This window comes from Macaca thibetana, chromosome 3 (assembly GCF_024542745.1).
Source record: "Macaca thibetana thibetana isolate TM-01 chromosome 3, ASM2454274v1, whole genome shotgun sequence".
Lineage (NCBI taxonomy): Eukaryota > Metazoa > Chordata > Mammalia > Primates > Cercopithecidae > Macaca > Macaca thibetana.
Genome location: NC_065580.1, coordinates 49481826 through 49499132, shown reverse-complemented (window position 1 = coordinate 49499132; position 17307 = coordinate 49481826). Strand labels below are relative to the sequence as shown.

Below are 17307 nucleotides of genomic sequence, written 5' to 3'. Positions count from 1 at the left end.
ATAAGGGCATATATTTAGGGTAACTTGAATCTATGTCTCCCAGGTTGCAGTCCTCAAAGCTGGCCCAAATAAACTCTCTACTTACGTTAATTTTGCCTCAGCTTCTTTTCTTTAGGTAGACATGTAAATCAAGTTGATGTGGCTATATCATATAAACAAAAGATTATGTGGCTGATAAAGTAAGTGTCCTTGAAAACATTTAAATAAAATTTTTGGTTAGTTCACAAAATCATCAGATTGAAAAGTCACAAAAAGATAAATATTCTTATTCTCCTACCACGTAGAACCACTTATGTATATATTCATTTATTTATTCATTTGCTTAGTTACGTTACGATGACCCCTTCCCCTTGACTGGCTTCCAATTGGCCACATGATAAATTTCAAAACCTTGTGTTGCTATAAAGTGCTCTTCATCATTTGATCTCCAGTCTTCTTCAGTCTCATCTCTTGTCATTTTTCCCCATCTGTTTCCCAGAGCCTACAGTCTCCCAGGCAGGTCAGCAGTCCAAATAAATCATGCTTTTGCTTCTGATTTGCATGCTTTTTCTGTTTTTGGAACTACTTTCTGGGTTTCTGTCTTCAGAACTCAGTTTAGATCTGACTTTATAAGCCTCTCCTGAACTTAGAGAAGTCTTAGAGCAGAATGGATAAGAGTGAAAATCCTTAAGTCAGTGAAACTCCAGCTATTTCAGTTCCTTTTATCTAAAAAAAGAAAAAGAAATAATAATAGTACTTCATAGAACTTTTGTGACAATAATTTGGGATGATACATGTAAAATTTTTAATGAGTACCATAAAAGTGCTAGCTGCTACTTCTACCTCTATCACTATATCAATGCTTTCTAGAATATAAGGGGTATAGAAAGAATTATGGGAGATAAAGCTGGAATGGAAAATGGTGACAATTCTCACTGGAGTCTGAAGAAGGAAATTAAAGGAAAGCAACATGCTAGAAGGTCAGGCCAGGACTCCTCAGACCAGGGATGGGAGGAGCAAGATTTCGATAGAATATTAGGAAGGATCATCGTGGGCCTGAATTTCTGCACTGCTGCTAGTTCTCTGCACACTGACCAAAATTTATGATTATGTTGTCTCTAAAAACATGTATAGTCTCATGTTCATATTACATCCAATTTAGTCTTATTTGAACAGAAAGTACAGAAAAGTCTTCTCTCAAGGAAAGAAAAATAAGTACACTGGCAGCATTTTTTACTGTGTGTTCCTCAGAGACCTAGTCCTCTGAGATGTTCCTTGAAGAAAAATAGTCTGTTGGAAAGTAAGCCTGAGAAACATTGCAAACTATCAAACTACATTCCTCTCTTGGTAATTCACATATTACATTCAACTATTGCCGAATCTGAGCAAGCCTGAAGTAGAATGTCCTGCATAATTCCATTTAACTCATTGTTGCTCAAAATTATTAACCATTGAAAATAACATTTATCCTTTGTTTTACGTTCTTGATTATTGCTTAATATCTATTAACATTTTGTGAAAAGACATTTCATGATATATAATCTTTAATACAGACTTTAAAAGCATTTTCCAGTGTATGCTTTCATCTATATGAATATAAGTCACCCTTTTGGGCTGAGTCATGGCAAATGCCACATTTAACACAATTTTCTCTCTTTGGGTACCAGACTATTTTCAAAATTAGTTAAAACCCGTAGGCCTTAACATATATAGAAGTGGATAACAGCAAAATTATAATGCTTAAAAACAATTAAAATGTTATTTTTAAATTTTGAGAGGAGTTCTGGCCACTTATGATAGAATGTGAAATATTCCTTTTACATGTACCATTCAACCTTTAAACTCAGACTTTAAACCCCTCAATAAGATTAATGACCAACTTAGTCACAAAAAGAGAGCTTCATGATTTTATCTCCAGGGAAGCCTGAGGTGATGGAAACCATTATTTGGTTCTTACTGAGCCATTTTATTGATTAGAAATTTCTGGTGTAATTACCATCCCTCTTTTCACCGGACAATGTAGATCTAGTTTCAAGGACATAACCTATCCCGTCCTGTCCTCCACACTTTCCTTCTGTCAGCTTCTGCAGCTGCCTTTCTTCTTCATTAGTTCCAAGAAAATTTGGAGTTGGCTCTTGGAGTACTTTTCCCATATACTGAGTTTTCCATTTAAAGGCTTTATTGATTAGAGATACCCTTGAAATTGGGAATTTAGTATGTAATCAATTGTCACATCCTTTTGAACTCTGCTTCATGAAAGTTTCCTTCTTTTCGAATAATTTGACATTTTGAGAGTGCAATATCACCGAAAAAATGAAGTAAATGTTTTCGGAATTGAATGTATAGCTTCATGCCCTGCAGAGTACATTTTCAGTCCGAGTGCACAGATAATGGCCTGAAGGATGAAAGTAACACCCATGAGAATGACTTCTCTGACTCCAGAGAAGAATGAGAAACACACTTGCCATGTGTCAGGTGAGTGCAGTCCCATAAATTGTGAGATGCAGTGCAGGGAAATTGAAAGCCCCAGGCCTAGAGGCAGAAGGTCTGGTTCTCAGTCCTAAGTATAACACATATGAGGCTAGTGAACATTGTGTGAGATTGTAAAGGCAAATTATATCTTCTTTGTTCCTCAATTTCATCCTCAGTACAATGGCCATTATATATATTTTCCTACTTCACAGGGTTATTTCAAGGAACAAAATGTGGCTATTTAGGGATGTCACATCAGCCGGAGAAATAGTTTTCTGATTCCCCTTCTTTCTCCCGTTCTATTGCTCTTTACTTTTTATTCTCTCCCTTACATCTCCCTATGATTCATTACTTCATTATTTTGAAAGTTTCCTTAGTTCCCTTGTCCTCTGAATCTGCTGTTCATACTAAATGTGAAAACCCCAGTGCTGGATCAATTCAGTTATTACCTTTCTTCTTTCTTCAACTGTGACTATGGAGTCTTGCTGAAGAAAAATAACACACATTTAAACATTAGTGCTGTGATAAATCCATGTCCTCCGACCTCAGCTAGACTCCAAGACTGTCCAGTAATTCCTTTTTTTCCGGGTAGGGTATTATCCAGTGGCATTTTCAAACCACGTCCACTCTTCTCAAATACTCAACCCCTTCATTATAGATGTTTGTCTCTTTCTTAGCAGAAAAACAGGAACGCCACACAAGATATCACCAGAGTTTTGCAACTATACAATGACTTCCAGGTAATTGTAATCCTAACAGAATTTTAATTCATCTGTTCCCCCCACTTTAAACTGATGTAGTAGAAAAGATGACTTCACAAATATAAAAAGTAACCAGTGCTACCAATGTCCTCATCTCTGCTTCTTCAACAATCTAAGCCTGCAGATTACCTTTTCTATTTTCTATTTTCATCTTCCTTATTTTAAAAAATAGAATTTATTTTTAAGTGCAGCTTTAAGTTCACAGCAAAACTGAACAGAAAGTACAGAGATTTTCCCATATATCTCCTTTCCTCACACAAGCACAACCTCCTCCACTGTCATTGTCACCAGAGTGGTACATTTGTTACCATTGATGAACCTACATTGACACATCATTATCACCCAACGTCCATAGTTGGCACGAGGGTTCACTCTTTGATGTTGTACGTTCTATGAATTTTGACCAAAGTGTAATGACATGTATCCACCATTTAAGGTATCAAATGGTAGTTTCACTGCCCTAAAATTCCTCTGTGCTCTGCCTATTCATCCCTCCACTCCTTAGACCTTGGCCACCACTCTTTTTACTATCTATGGTTTTGCCTTTTCCAGAATGTCATATAGTTGGAATCGTACAGTATATAGCCTTTACAGATTGGTTTCTTTCACTTAGTAAAATGTATTTCAGATTCTTCCATTTTATTTATGTATTTGTCTATTTATTTAGGTATCCTTGGGTGGGCACAAAACTCCATTTCTTTTCATGGCTTGACAATACATTTGTTTTCAGTGCCATCCTCTTTATTTTCACTGTTTTACTTCTTCCTGGAGAAGTAAATAGTCATATATTTAAGTACTTTCAAATCTCATCAATCTTTAAAACAGACAAAAAAAAAATCACAAAACAAAATGTCCCTACAAAAACTCTTCTTCAGAGATTATTCTCTGCCCCTTTTCTTAATAATCTAACTTCTTGAATGTTTGCAGTCACTTTCTATTTTCTTTCTTTCAATTCATTCCCACACATACACTGAAACCTAACTTTCACTCACATACATCCGCAGTTTCTGTTCAGAGTTTGATCAACAACAACAACAAAAAGCTTTATTAGCCTTCCATGAAAACAAAGTTTTGGTTTTCCTTCAACCCTTTTTTCTTCTTGATTTACCTTTTTTTAAAAAAAAAAGTATATGATCTTCTTATTGACTAAATCTTCAAATAGATAGATTTCATCATATACTCTCCTTGGACAATCTTATCTGCATTAATGCCTGTTACGTATAAACTACAGATAGTTTCTTGCTTTGCGTGGCACCATGTTAACTGAAAATTTTTGGAACCTTTGGAACGGCATATTGGAACCTTTGGAATGGCATATTGGAACCATGTCTTTGCTTTGTGCAGTTACCATAAAACCACGCAAAGTAAGGACACATTTCCTACATGTACAATATTTAGTTAATAAGATACCATGAATAATGAGAACCAACTATGTTAATCATATACTCCCATCTTTATTCAGATCCCTACACTTGAATACATAGTTTCCTACCAGTTATCTCCACTGGTTTTCCAAAGGTCTTTTTCAAATTTATATATCCAAATAAAACTTTTTCAGCCTCTATCCCCAATCCTCCTGGCCATATTCTCTATCATAAGTAATTAGTTACTCAACAGAAAAGTATTAGTATATGTTATTTCCAGGCACTGTGCTAGATACTACTGATATAGTGCTGATGGTATTTTAACAACATGTTCCATTCCCTCATGCAGTTTATAATCTAGGAGGGAAAGCAACCATAAAAAAAACTATAAAATTGAATACATTAGCCATTGTCCTTTTAAAGAGACTATAACTAGAAGAGAAGATAAATCTGGAAGATCTCTCAGAGGAGGTGATAAATAAGCTGAGATAATAAAGGTAAATGAAAGTTAGATAAGTTAGGACAAGGTGTATAGAATGGGAAACCACATATGGAAAAGTTCAGAGGAAGGAAGAAAGAAGCACGGGCATTTCCAGGAATTGATATTAGTCTATTGTAATGAGTATAATGAAAGCCAGAGGGAGACTAGCACAGAAAAAATCTGGAGAAATGAATAGGGAATGGTTAAAAAGGGTTTTGTTTCCCAAGTCTGTATCTGTAGATCATTCTCATTCCTCCTTATCTCTCACTCTATATTAAACATTCTATTACCAAATATCATCTCTATCTCCTGGATAGCAGTCCAACTTATTGATGTATTTTCTCAATCCCATTTCTTCACTCATATTTACAACCAGTATTATCTCTACTGGATTACTCTTTTGTTATCTGGCATCTCATTACCTCATCTCTGTCTTCTCCTATATCTTCAACTCCAGCTATACATTGTCCTGTGATGGATGAATGGATAAACTAACTCTGGTACACCCATAAAATGAATATTACTCAGCAATTAAAAGAAACAAGATATATGTAACAGATTAATTTTTAACACTTACAGGAGGCACTGTTCCATGTATAAACTTTTTTAATCCTCACTGTTACAATGTTTTCTGACTACTGTTTTTTTATGTCCATTTTACAAATAAAGGCATTGAAGTACAGAAAGCCCATTGCATGTTCTTAGAACAGCTTATCATCTTAAAAGGCCCTGTGTATGCTATTTCTTTTTCATGAAACCTCCATTTTCCTGTCCTCTTTCTCGTCATGAGTAAAGCTAAAACTTTACAGAGTGTTAAAACTTTAGTCTTATTCATTCTGTAGTCATCTCTATTCGGGGGTGGGGGGGGTGGTTTCCTTACCTTTGAGACTTAATTTTATGTCCTTTTCACATGTCCCATACTATACTATACAGTATTATAATAATCTACTGTATGTCCTTTTTCTTCTCTGGAATGTAAGCTTGTTGTAACCATGTATGTAATTGTGATGCAATAATTTTTTAAACCAATCAATTAATGGATGAATCAAATGACAAATGCAAAAGTGCTTTGAAAATGATAAATGATCAGAAATGTAATATATTGTTTATAAATATTAAGGGTACCAACAGTAGAGAAATTATGTTTAATTTTATGTCATTCAGTTGACAATTGCCTATTATTTACAAGACACTATATTATGTAAAGGTAGCAAATAAAGATGAATAAGAAATTCCTACTGCCCTCAAGGAACTTACATTAAAAATAATAATACTAATTACCACAAAGTAGCTTTCTGAAATGAACGCATTTTCAAGTTATATGCCTTGAAAAATAATGGCCTAAAGGTAATATATTCAATACCATCTATATTGCTTTACTATCTTTCTATTTATAAAACGTTGGGAATTATAAAACAGAACATTTTTGCATAAGCATTATATAGACTTCTGTAATAGGTAAGAGGCATGGGTTGGGTTACTTGAATTTGTTTAAGTTCCTGGCTATCAATGGATTAACATGGATATTATATAGAACTCCATATGTTCATTCATTCATTAACTCATTATTCCATTTATTTAACATTTATGCATACAATATAAACATTGTATAAAAAATACTTGATTAAGGCCTGGGCATACAATTTTAATGCAACTGTAAACAATAAACAGGAAAAAAAATCCATGTTCATTTAATGTGGGAGTGGCTACAGTGATAGGATATTGTAAGAAAACCCCAAGAGACTCAGGAAATGATACTGGGGAAATGTAGGGGGAAAAGAAGCATCTTTTGAAAGTTCTTCCTACAAGCATCATTGGTGCAGCTTAAAATTATTTTTACTTCAGAGAGTAGTGAGCTAGAAAGACAACAGCCATTGTGTACTCTGGATTGCTGAAAATTTGAGAAGCAAATCTATCACAATTCAAGAGATTTTTCTGTATGCCTCCAAGATATAATGCAAATCCTAGAGAAATAAGTTTTTCTTTTCTTAATGATGTGTTGGTTTCATTGTTCATTATGATCTTGGCGGGAAAGGAAAACAGTACATGCAACAAGTCTTGGGAAACATGGGAAGTGTAACATGAAAGTAAGTGTCTCCTAAGGAATGATGTAACTCACCACCTTGTGTTGGTTTGAAAAGAAAATATTTGAATCTGATAAGCCAGGTAGAGCAGTTTAAGTCAATCCTATAAAATTTAACATCTCACAGTTCAAAAAACTAGTCAGTAAATTGTGAACATTTTACTTCTCTAGAAAAATTGACTATAACTCATTGGACTAGCATATTAACAAAAGAGATTTAATGAAAGCAGAATAAAATATTCTGTCTTCCAACAGTCCTATTTTTTCTCACTAAGGCTTATTATGAACATGTTATCTGCAGTGAAAATTATATGTAAAAGGTATGATAAATTATGGAGCTATTTTATATTGACTTCTTAAATAGATTAGTGGAAGCCATTTCTTAATTGTGTTTGGATAAAAACACATCCTTTGCCTTATGCTTGACTTGGTTATATGCATTCAAACTTGACATTGGTTTTCTTATCTTAGATTTTGTTCATATAGAGGAAACTAGGTGAAAGAAACCTACAAAAATGAATAATTAACTTAGATATCACATGTAAAACATAACTCATATAATGCCCACGTTATTGTCAATGATGATAGTATGACTTATACAGCTTAAAGGCATGGTTCTTATCTGTGGGGAGAAAATAAAAAATACTATTTTCTGTTATTGTATTGTGGTAAAATTATAGTAAAGTATGGAAATCTCAAATATAGATTGTTGAGTCCTGACAAATGCACATACCTGCGCAAGCATCACTCCAATAAAGGTATAGACTTCTATCACCCTAGAAAGTTCCCCTATGCCCTTTTCCAGTCAATCTCCCTAGCCCACACCCCCATAGGCAACCACTATACTTTTTAAAAAATTTTTCATATCCTTTACCTTATAAGAGAGCACTATTATGATTAGTAATTATTTCATGAGTGCCTCATGAAATAAGTGAGATATATAAAATAATTTATAGTTGAATAGAAATTATTACTACTCTTTTAAAAATGTTATCTAAACAAGGGACCCCTACATTTTTTAAAAAAGAAATATTTGGGATGGGAGAATAATCCAATGCTACATTAGAAGACAGAATAAACACTTTTGTTTTCTTTTTCATTTTATTCAATTAAAATATCTGCTAATTAAATATCAAAACAAGGTTTGTTTTTGCAAAAGTGGTATGAATAGTAATGGGGTTTTACAATGAAAACATTTGCCTCCAGCTTAGGTGGGTATTCTTAAAGGATGAAACCCTCCAATAAGAAGGAGCTTTACTCAACAGACCAAGGTACATATTGGGTAGAACGAAAGATTTTTTAAAATTGAGTGTTGAATATGTAAGTATCCTCCCTAAGGAGAACTTGAGGTCCAGAACCAGAAATAATGTGTTATGCAATTTTTAGTGTTCTGCAGACTTTAAGGCATAGGAAATATCCACTTATCCAAAAGATTGTTGCCTGAATATCTACTTTAAACACTAATTGATCAGAACTTTTTCTGATGCCACCGATGCCTAAACAAATACTATAAATAGAAAAAGAAAGAGTCCTTATTTTGAATTTCTACAGTTAGATGAATCAAGGAGATTTGTGTGCTGGAATTAGATGGTGTGCATTGTCAAAATCAAAGATTGCATATTTAAATGCAAGCAGGAACCAGACTAATAGTATGTAGGAACGAAAATGGCCTTCTGGGAACCAGTGAGTACATGATTATCTAAATGGGACACTCTCTAATCAGCTCCAGTTCATTGTAGCCATGAATAAATTTTTATGAAGACCCACTTATAGATTGGAATTCAATTTTTTACTGAAATAGAGTATGAGGATTTTCTGTGAAACCTCCCAAATAATAAAGATTGATAGCCAATTCATTTTTCGGTACCAAAGATAACTCTCTGGCCTCCAAAAATATTCATATGGAAAGTCATATTGGAACCCTTAGACTGCCAGCTGGAGGTACTATTCCAGATCAATAGAAAATATTCACAATAATATTCTACTCCTTAAGGAAAACTCTAAAAATTAAAAAAAAAAAAAAAAAAAAAAAAAAAAAAAAAGGATCACCAGGAACTATATAACCCAAAGATACTAATTAGTGAATATAGGCATGGAACCAAGATTGATTGCAGTTAAGGCTCATTCCTTTCATATTAGAATATGCTAGATAATAACATGGAAACCTAGATAAGAAACAGTTTTAACTAGAGGAAGGGGTAGACAGCATGAAATTCTGTAAAGACATCAAGTTAGAAGGGCTGAAGGATATCTGTTGAAATTGGCCAATTTGAAGTCCTGCTTAACCAGAGCCAAGTTACAACAAATTCCACTTATGTGGAATGTGACATACAAATTCCTTCAACTACTCTCAGTGAAACTTGTAATGAAAATGATGCTGACTCCATCTCAACAATCACAGCTGCTTGCTGTTTTGACCAAGTATAACCATTTATAGGCTTCATGGTAGGATGTGAAAGGCAAGAAAAATATGACCAAGGTGAGTAACGGAGGTTAACCTAGGAAATGCATCTGAGACATGTTATTATAATGTGTAATTCATTTTATCTAACAAAGCCACTTCAGCGAAGGCTATTTGGTTAGAATTTGACAGGAAAGAAAGGGTTTGAAGGAAGAAATTTTAAAGATAGTCCTCCTTACAGGGTTAAGAAAAAAATAAAAAACAAACACCAACAAAAACAAGAGCACTGTATCCATAACTGACAACATTCTGAAGTCCTTACTACATCTATGGTTGAATGGGCAAGAAGAGTAAACCTTATCAGCAGAACACTTGAGGCTGAAACCATGGAGAAGAGGGCATCTAATGGGGGCTGGAGTTATTTAGAAATTCAACAAATACTTCAGGACGGTGCCACAGCAAGGAAGAAGTAGAGCAGTAATACTCTAAATTTCTCTTGTGTTTTCTCTTTTCTCCTAACCTCTGATGTTCTGTGGTGCTCTACTTTGACAAAATCACATGGCAAGCCAGTCAGCAGGGGGTCCAGGTGAAGCAGTTTCCAAGGTCTGCCTCTCATGACCCAAAGCTGGGCAGGGAAAGGTGGAAAGCAGATCCCTGGGGCCGAAAGAATATAACCAGTATAAGGAATTAGTATTTTCCTTCTAAACATGAGAGGAAAAATAGAAATCACTAATCACCAATACAGTTATGCATTTCTCTAACTCATTTCATAATGCCACTGTGTTTTATTTTAGACAAAAATGATGTGTAATATTTGGAATTGTATTCAACACACTGAAGTAGGTATATGTGATACTCAAATATGAGATGCACTATTTTCAATTTACTAAATATTTACTGTTTGACTTGCTATTACAGGATTTATTCTGAGATGATTGGATATACTTGTTTACAATCAAGGGCGGAACAAAGAATAGGCTTGAAGTGCAAGATGAAGAATTTATTATTAGCACTAGTAAGACTATGACATTGTGTTAAATATTTATCTGTGTGAGCTGACTTAGATTAGTAAAACTACAGACAGAGATGAAAAATCAGGTTTCTTCACACCTAGGTTATAATTTTTTCTAATGGATGTTCATCTAGAAATAGAAAGACTAGAATTTAGTAATTCCTGCTCACAGGTCCAAATAAATTTAATCTATTAATAATGTCAATTTATGAGAATAAATGTCATAGAAATAAATTGCTTTAAGAATTTTTTCCCCTGTAAACATAAGCAAATAAGAGTCTATCAGCATCTGTAATGTATACTTGTGTGTGCCAGTATAGAATCACTCTGTGGGATTTGTTTACAAGCTTCAACATCAAAACTACATTCAACAATAGAGGCGATTTCCAGAAAAAAATTAAATAGCAGGTTGTTACTTACTATATTTTACCATATATTACTGCACTACAAATAAAAGACTAGACATTTTTTCCCACAAGTCATCTGAAAAATGTCAAATAAACCCTTTTCTCCCACCTGAAGATTGTATTGTATTCCTAGGGTTATAGTAACAAAAATACCAAAAACTGGTTGGCTGAAAACAACAGAAATTTCTAGGCTTACAATTCTGGTAACTGGAAGTCTGAAATAAGACTTCAGGGCCATCCTCCAGCTGAAATCTGTAGGGAGATCCTTCCTTCCTTGCCTCCACCTATCCTTTGTTGGCTTGCCAGTGTATAGTCAAAGAAAGTTTCTCCTTTAACCTCTGAAGGTTTGCTGAAAATGAACTGACAAAAGGCAGCTTAATTGGAGAAAAAGACATACAAAATTTATTTAATGGCATAAACACTAAGGAATTGCAGAAGAATGATTACCCAATAACCTGATGAGATCCAGATGCTTATATACCCTACTTTACAGGGGAAGGTGAGATGGGAGTTGTAGGATTAAGTCATTTTAGGTGAAAGTAATAAGCACAAAAGCAATGACCTAGGACTGTTTATCTGAGCTCTGGGGTAAGTGTTGGTAAGGTGAGGGGTGGAACTTCACTATAAGCAAATGTTGTCTTATTATGGAGATAAAGTCTCCCAGACAGTCTCTTGAAGCTATCCACAAAAGAATAGACAAAAATTCTGTCTAAGTGTGAGGAAAATGCCCAGTCTGTTCTTGTCTCTGGTGGTTAATCTTCGCTGATTATTTGATAAGATAGCTAAGGAGGGAGGGGGTCTTAAAACAATTGTATTTCTTTTGGAAAGAAGTCGTTTTTGTCAGATAAGGAAATTCCAGTAAAGTCTCTTCCAGCGCTTTGGGAAAAAAAAAAAAAAAAAAAAGAATTGACAATTGGTTGGTGGCAGGAATGCGTGGGGAATGTTTGAGGGGTAGAGGATGTTAGGGAGCCAGAGAGAGACTTTGGTTCTGAAGCTGGTTTCTGAAGCGTTTTAATTTTCTATAATTAAAAGCACTCAGCATTCAAAAGCCTGATATTTTGGAGTGTTGTTTTCTGCACCCCAACATCAGGAATCTTTGGATTTCCTTGCCTTGCAACTGCATAACTCCAATACTTGCCTTCATCATCACGTGGCCTTCTCCCTGTGTGTCTCTCTTGTCATGTGGTTATTTTCTTCTAAGAACACAAGGCAAATTGAATTCGAGATCCACCCTACTCCATCATGGCCTAATTTTAACTTAACTAATTATATTTGCAAGAACCCTGTCTTAGTCCATTTTGTGCTGCCATAACAAAGTATTTGAGACTGGGTAATTCACTAAAAGTGAAAATTTATTTCCTCACAGTTCTGGAGGCTGAGAATTCTATTATTAAAATGCTTACATCTGGCCAATGTCTTCTTGCTCAGTTATCACAATGACAGAGGCATGACATGGCAAAAGGACAAAGAGAAAGAGAGTAAGACAGGCTCAACCCACTCCCTCAATAATGGCATTAGTGCATTCATGAAGGCAGAATCCTCATGACCTTAACAGCTCTTACAAGTCCCACCTCCCAATATCATCACAATGGAAATAATTCAATTTTCACATGAGTTTTGGAGGAGACAAACATTCAGTTAATAGCAGACATTATTAACAAATAAGGTCAGATTCTAAGGTATAGGGATTAGGACTTCAAAATATCTTTTGGGGGGACACATTTCAATCCATAACAAAGAGTAAGGAATGAAATTTTAAGCACATGTCTAGAAATGGACAGTGAATATGTTGTTATAAAATAGTTCTATCATCATTCTATTTTTTTAACAAAAACCATTTGTGATGTTTGTTCAAATAACTTTTGATTGTTGATTCAAAGGTAGCCATTTGAAATATAAACTAATTAAATAGTATTTTAATGCATTCAGTAATCAAAATCTACTTTAATTTTCTATCACCCTCCCATTGTATTGGCAAGTTGTCTTGGTATTAGAAATACTTAGAGTATTTTAGGAAGAATAATCAGGGGATAAATCAGGATAGGATAATATTGCAGGAAGAAGGTCAGTTTTAGTGTGTTGCTATAATTCAGGCTATAAGTAATAGGGCCTAATTTAGACTTCAAAAAGGGAATAGAAAGGAAGAGACATGATATGGTGTGGAACATTCTGGCGTTAATATGTTAGTTCTATTAAAAGATTGTGCATTAGCTAAAAATCTTTGAAAAAATCAAGTTTCATTTTTGATAGAAAAGTAAAAGGAACTTTATTAGATAGGCAAATCAGAGTTGGAAATCAAACATCTAGGAAAATACTCATTCATCCTTTCACCTATTTATTGGATGAATAGTTATTGATGATTTCTGCAGGACAGACAGATAGGATTAAACTATGGCTATGAATAAAACAGGCCTACTTGGATTAAACATTTTTATAGAGTAAGACAAACAACAGACTTATGATATATTTGTGGCAAAGAATATAAAACAAATGGAGGATAAGGGGAATGAAAGTCCTTAGGCTGGGAGTGAAAGGGTTTCTATTTCACAAAGACAGGAATGGCCTTTCTGATCAAGTGACTTGAGAAGGAAACTGAAGGAAGGGAATGAGCCTACTGTAAGGATACCTGGGGAGAATGCTAGCAGGAAATGGGAAATTAGCAAGGCCCTGGAGGAAAAGTAGGTTCAAGGGACAGCTAGGAGGCCACTGTGTTTGGAGCACAGTGAGCAAGACAAGAGTGCCCTTGAATAACATTGGAAGCATAAACAGGGGCCATATCACATGGGAGCTTGTAGAGCACTGTAAGGACATTCACTCTGAATTTGCCTCAATTAAGCAGCAGTTTTTAAAAGGTGCAGATGCTGTTGTCACCTTAGAGGGGAAACACTGCAGGTCACTGAAACAATCATGGGAACAGAAGCTTCAGCCAGCACCCCCACCACTACTGTTTCTGAAAGCTCAATTACTCTGCCACCATTAATCCATTCTAAATGTTATGTTTTTATTCACTTTATTCTCTCTAAACTTAAGTCTCTGATGGCTGTGTCTGATTGTCAGAGTTGAGGTCACAAGCCTTTGAAAGGCTATGGTGAAAGTTATAGGCTTTCACCTTGAGGTGGGTCTCAAAGAGCAGAAATCCCCAAATACGAAAGGATGGTCAAAGCATAACAAATGTCCTGTACCTATTGAAGGTTGAGGAAAAAGGAAAACTCAAACTTAACTCTGAGTATTTGAGTCAAAGAGATTAGGACGTTAGTGGTAACTTGAGCAAAAGTGTCAGAAGAAGAGTGCATTTGTGGAAAATGAGATGAATTTAATTTAGAAATAAGGAAAATTTAAGGTAAGACACACCAAGTAGAATTATGCACCTAAGAAGTGACAATGAATGTGAACAGAAGGATGAAACTGAGGTCATTGATGAAAACATAGATTTTGAAGGCAAATTCATAGATTTACACATTGTCCATGGCCAATATATATTCTTTTTGGAATTAAGCGATGACAATTTAACAACTGGTGAATGGAAGTACTCACTACATTTGCTGTTGTCAATGGTGAGGAGAGAGTAGCAAGAGAATACAATGGATCTGAATACACTAAGGTGAAAAAAGAAGAAATTGAGAACAAGAGTGATACAGTATGACACGGAAATTAAACATTCAAAAGGAAGAAGAGATAGTTAAAAGGGGGGTTAGATAAAAAAGCATTGTGTTTTATTTTTGGTTCAAAAAGAAAGACATCATCTTCTGCAAAGTAGGTATACAAACATATTTTTTAATAAGAAAACTTTTTTTGTTGTTTTTTGAGATGGAGTCTTGCTCTGTCCCCCTGGCTAGAGTGCAGTGGCGTGATCTCGGCTCACCGCAAGTTCCGCCTCCCGGGTTCAAGCGATTCTTCTGTCTCAGCCTCCCGAGTAGCTGGGACTACAGGTGCCCGCCATCACGCCCGTCTAATTTTTCCTGTATTTTTAGTATAGACGGGATTTCACCATGTTAGCCAGGATGGTCTCGATCTTCTGACCTCGTGATCCACCCGCCTCAGCCTCCCAAAGTGCTGGGATTACAGGCGTGAGTCACCGCGCCTAACCTAAGAAAACTTGTTAATTTTTTTTTAAAATTTATTTAAAATTAAAATTTGTTTAAAAATTATTTTATAAAAAAGAAAATTGTTTAAAAGGAAGAAACAAATTTCAACTGGAGATATGGGAATTTCAGAAAATATACATCCTTATTTATTTGTATTATACAATCATACATACTACTTTTTATAAAAATGCAAATTACATAGAAATGTTTAAAACATTGCAAAAAGGAAAATGCCTTCATCAAAAACTTTTTTTTATCCTATCCTAACCCTTTCCCGAAGGCTAACTACACTGTTAAAAATTCACTATGCATTTGTAAGGGCGTGCATATGTGTGTGTACATGTACGTATATTTACATAGTCACATGAGAAACTTGCATATTAGAATCAATGGGTTTGTGACTAAATATTAAGAAATATTAAAACAAAATATACTATTTTTTCAAACTTTATTAGCCCTGTTAAGACTATGTCAGGTTGCAATAAGAAATTAAACCTCAAATTTGAATGGATTAATAAAATAGATTTATTTCTCACTTAGGTAATATGTATAATGCAAGTGAGTCAAGAACTCTGTTCCATAAATAAAGTCATTCAGCTCCCTCGACTGACGAAGATTCCACTTTTTGTAGTTGTATCATTTAAAACATGTAGCCTCTTTTCCAGGCTTCAGCCAGGAAATAGCACACTTTACTTCCCTTTACAGCACACACTGGGCGGAACTGGTCATATTTCCTTGCCTTACTACAGTCATACAGAGAGATATGTTGGAAAGCGCATTTGTAGTCACCACGCAGTAAACAACTCTCACATGCCGACTCACAAGCACATCATACTACTTGTCATGCGCGTCCATGTGAAGAGACCACCAAACAGGCTTTGTGTGAGCAATAAACCTTTTTAATCACCTGGGTGCAGGCGGGCTGAGTCCGAAAAGAGAGTCAGTGAAGGGAGATGGGGTTGGGCCATTTTATAGGATTTGGGTGGGTAGTGGAAAATTATAGTCAAAGGGGGTTGTGCTCTTGCAGGCAGGGGCAGGGGTCACAAGGTGCTCAGTGGGGGAGCTTCTGAACCAGGAGAAGGAATTTCACAAGGTTAATCGCTCAGTTAAGTGGGGGCAGAAACAAATCACAATGGTGGAATGTCATCAGTTAAGGCAGTAACCGGCCATTTTCACTTGTTTTGTGATTCTTCACTTGCTTCAGAACGTATACATGCTTCACTTGCTTCAGATGTATACGTTTGGGTCACAGGTGATATGATGACTTAGCTTGGGTTCAGAGGCCTGACACTACTGATATAATATTGAGGTTCCAGAATAAAGACAGAGGAATAATAGAGAGTTTATTATCACAATGTTGGTAGGTAAATATCAGCCTCCTGTGACCACATAATTTTGTGATTTCAAGTAATTAGCTTTTTTCAAAAATATTTTTAAAAACATAGTTTCTTATTCTAAACATATATTGTTTTAATTTGTTTTATGCTGTTATTAAGAGAATACCTGAGACTGGGTAATTTACAAGGAACAGGGATTTCTTCCTTACAGTTCTGGAGGCTGGAAAGTCCAAGGCCCTCGGACCTGCATCTGGTGAGGGCCTTCTTGCTATATCATTCTATGGCAGGAAGTTGAAGGGCAAGAAAACATATGCTAGAAACATAGAGAAAGTGGAAGAGAGAGACAGAGAGAGAAGGGAAAGGGGGCAAAATTATACTTTTATCAGGAACCCACTCTCATGATAACGAACCCACATCTGCAACAATGGCATTAATCCTCTAGTGCCCTCGTGACCTAATCAGCTTTTAAAGGTCTCACCTCTCAGCATTGCTTCATGCAGAATTGAGTTTCTAACACATGAACTTTAGGGGACACATTCAACTCATACAACCAGCAGTTAAATCATTTCTCTACCAACCAAGCACACATAAACTAACCCCCTTTATGAATAATAAAATTTCATAGGAAATAACATTAAACTTTTAAAGACTGACTATCTCATACTCCTAAGTAAAGAATAGAATACTTGGGCCGGGCGCGGTGGCTCAAGCCTGTAATCCCAGCACTTTGGGAGGCCGAGGCGGGCGGATCACAAGGTCAGGAGATCGAGACCACAGTGAAACCCCGTCTCTACTAAAAATACAAAAAATTAGCCGGGCGCGGTGGCGGGCGCCTGTAGTCCTAGCTACTCAGGAGGCTGAGGCAGGAGAATGGCGTGAACCCAGGAGGCGGAGCTTGCAGTGAGCCGAGATCGCTCCACTGCAC

At 35.6% G+C, this 17307-nt stretch overlaps 1 long non-coding RNA gene across 3 annotated transcripts in view; it reads right to left on the bottom strand.

The window, feature by feature from the left end:
- Window positions 1-328: 328 nt before the first annotated feature.
- The window catches only part of LOC126951217 (uncharacterized), a 97231-nt gene continuing 80252 nt past the window's right edge, over window positions 329-17307 (bottom strand). For all 3 annotated transcript variants that reach the window (XR_007724395.1, XR_007724394.1, XR_007724393.1), the window contains exon 4: window positions 329-705. This is a non-coding gene — a long non-coding RNA (uncharacterized LOC126951217). The remainder of the gene's footprint in view (window positions 706-17307) is intronic.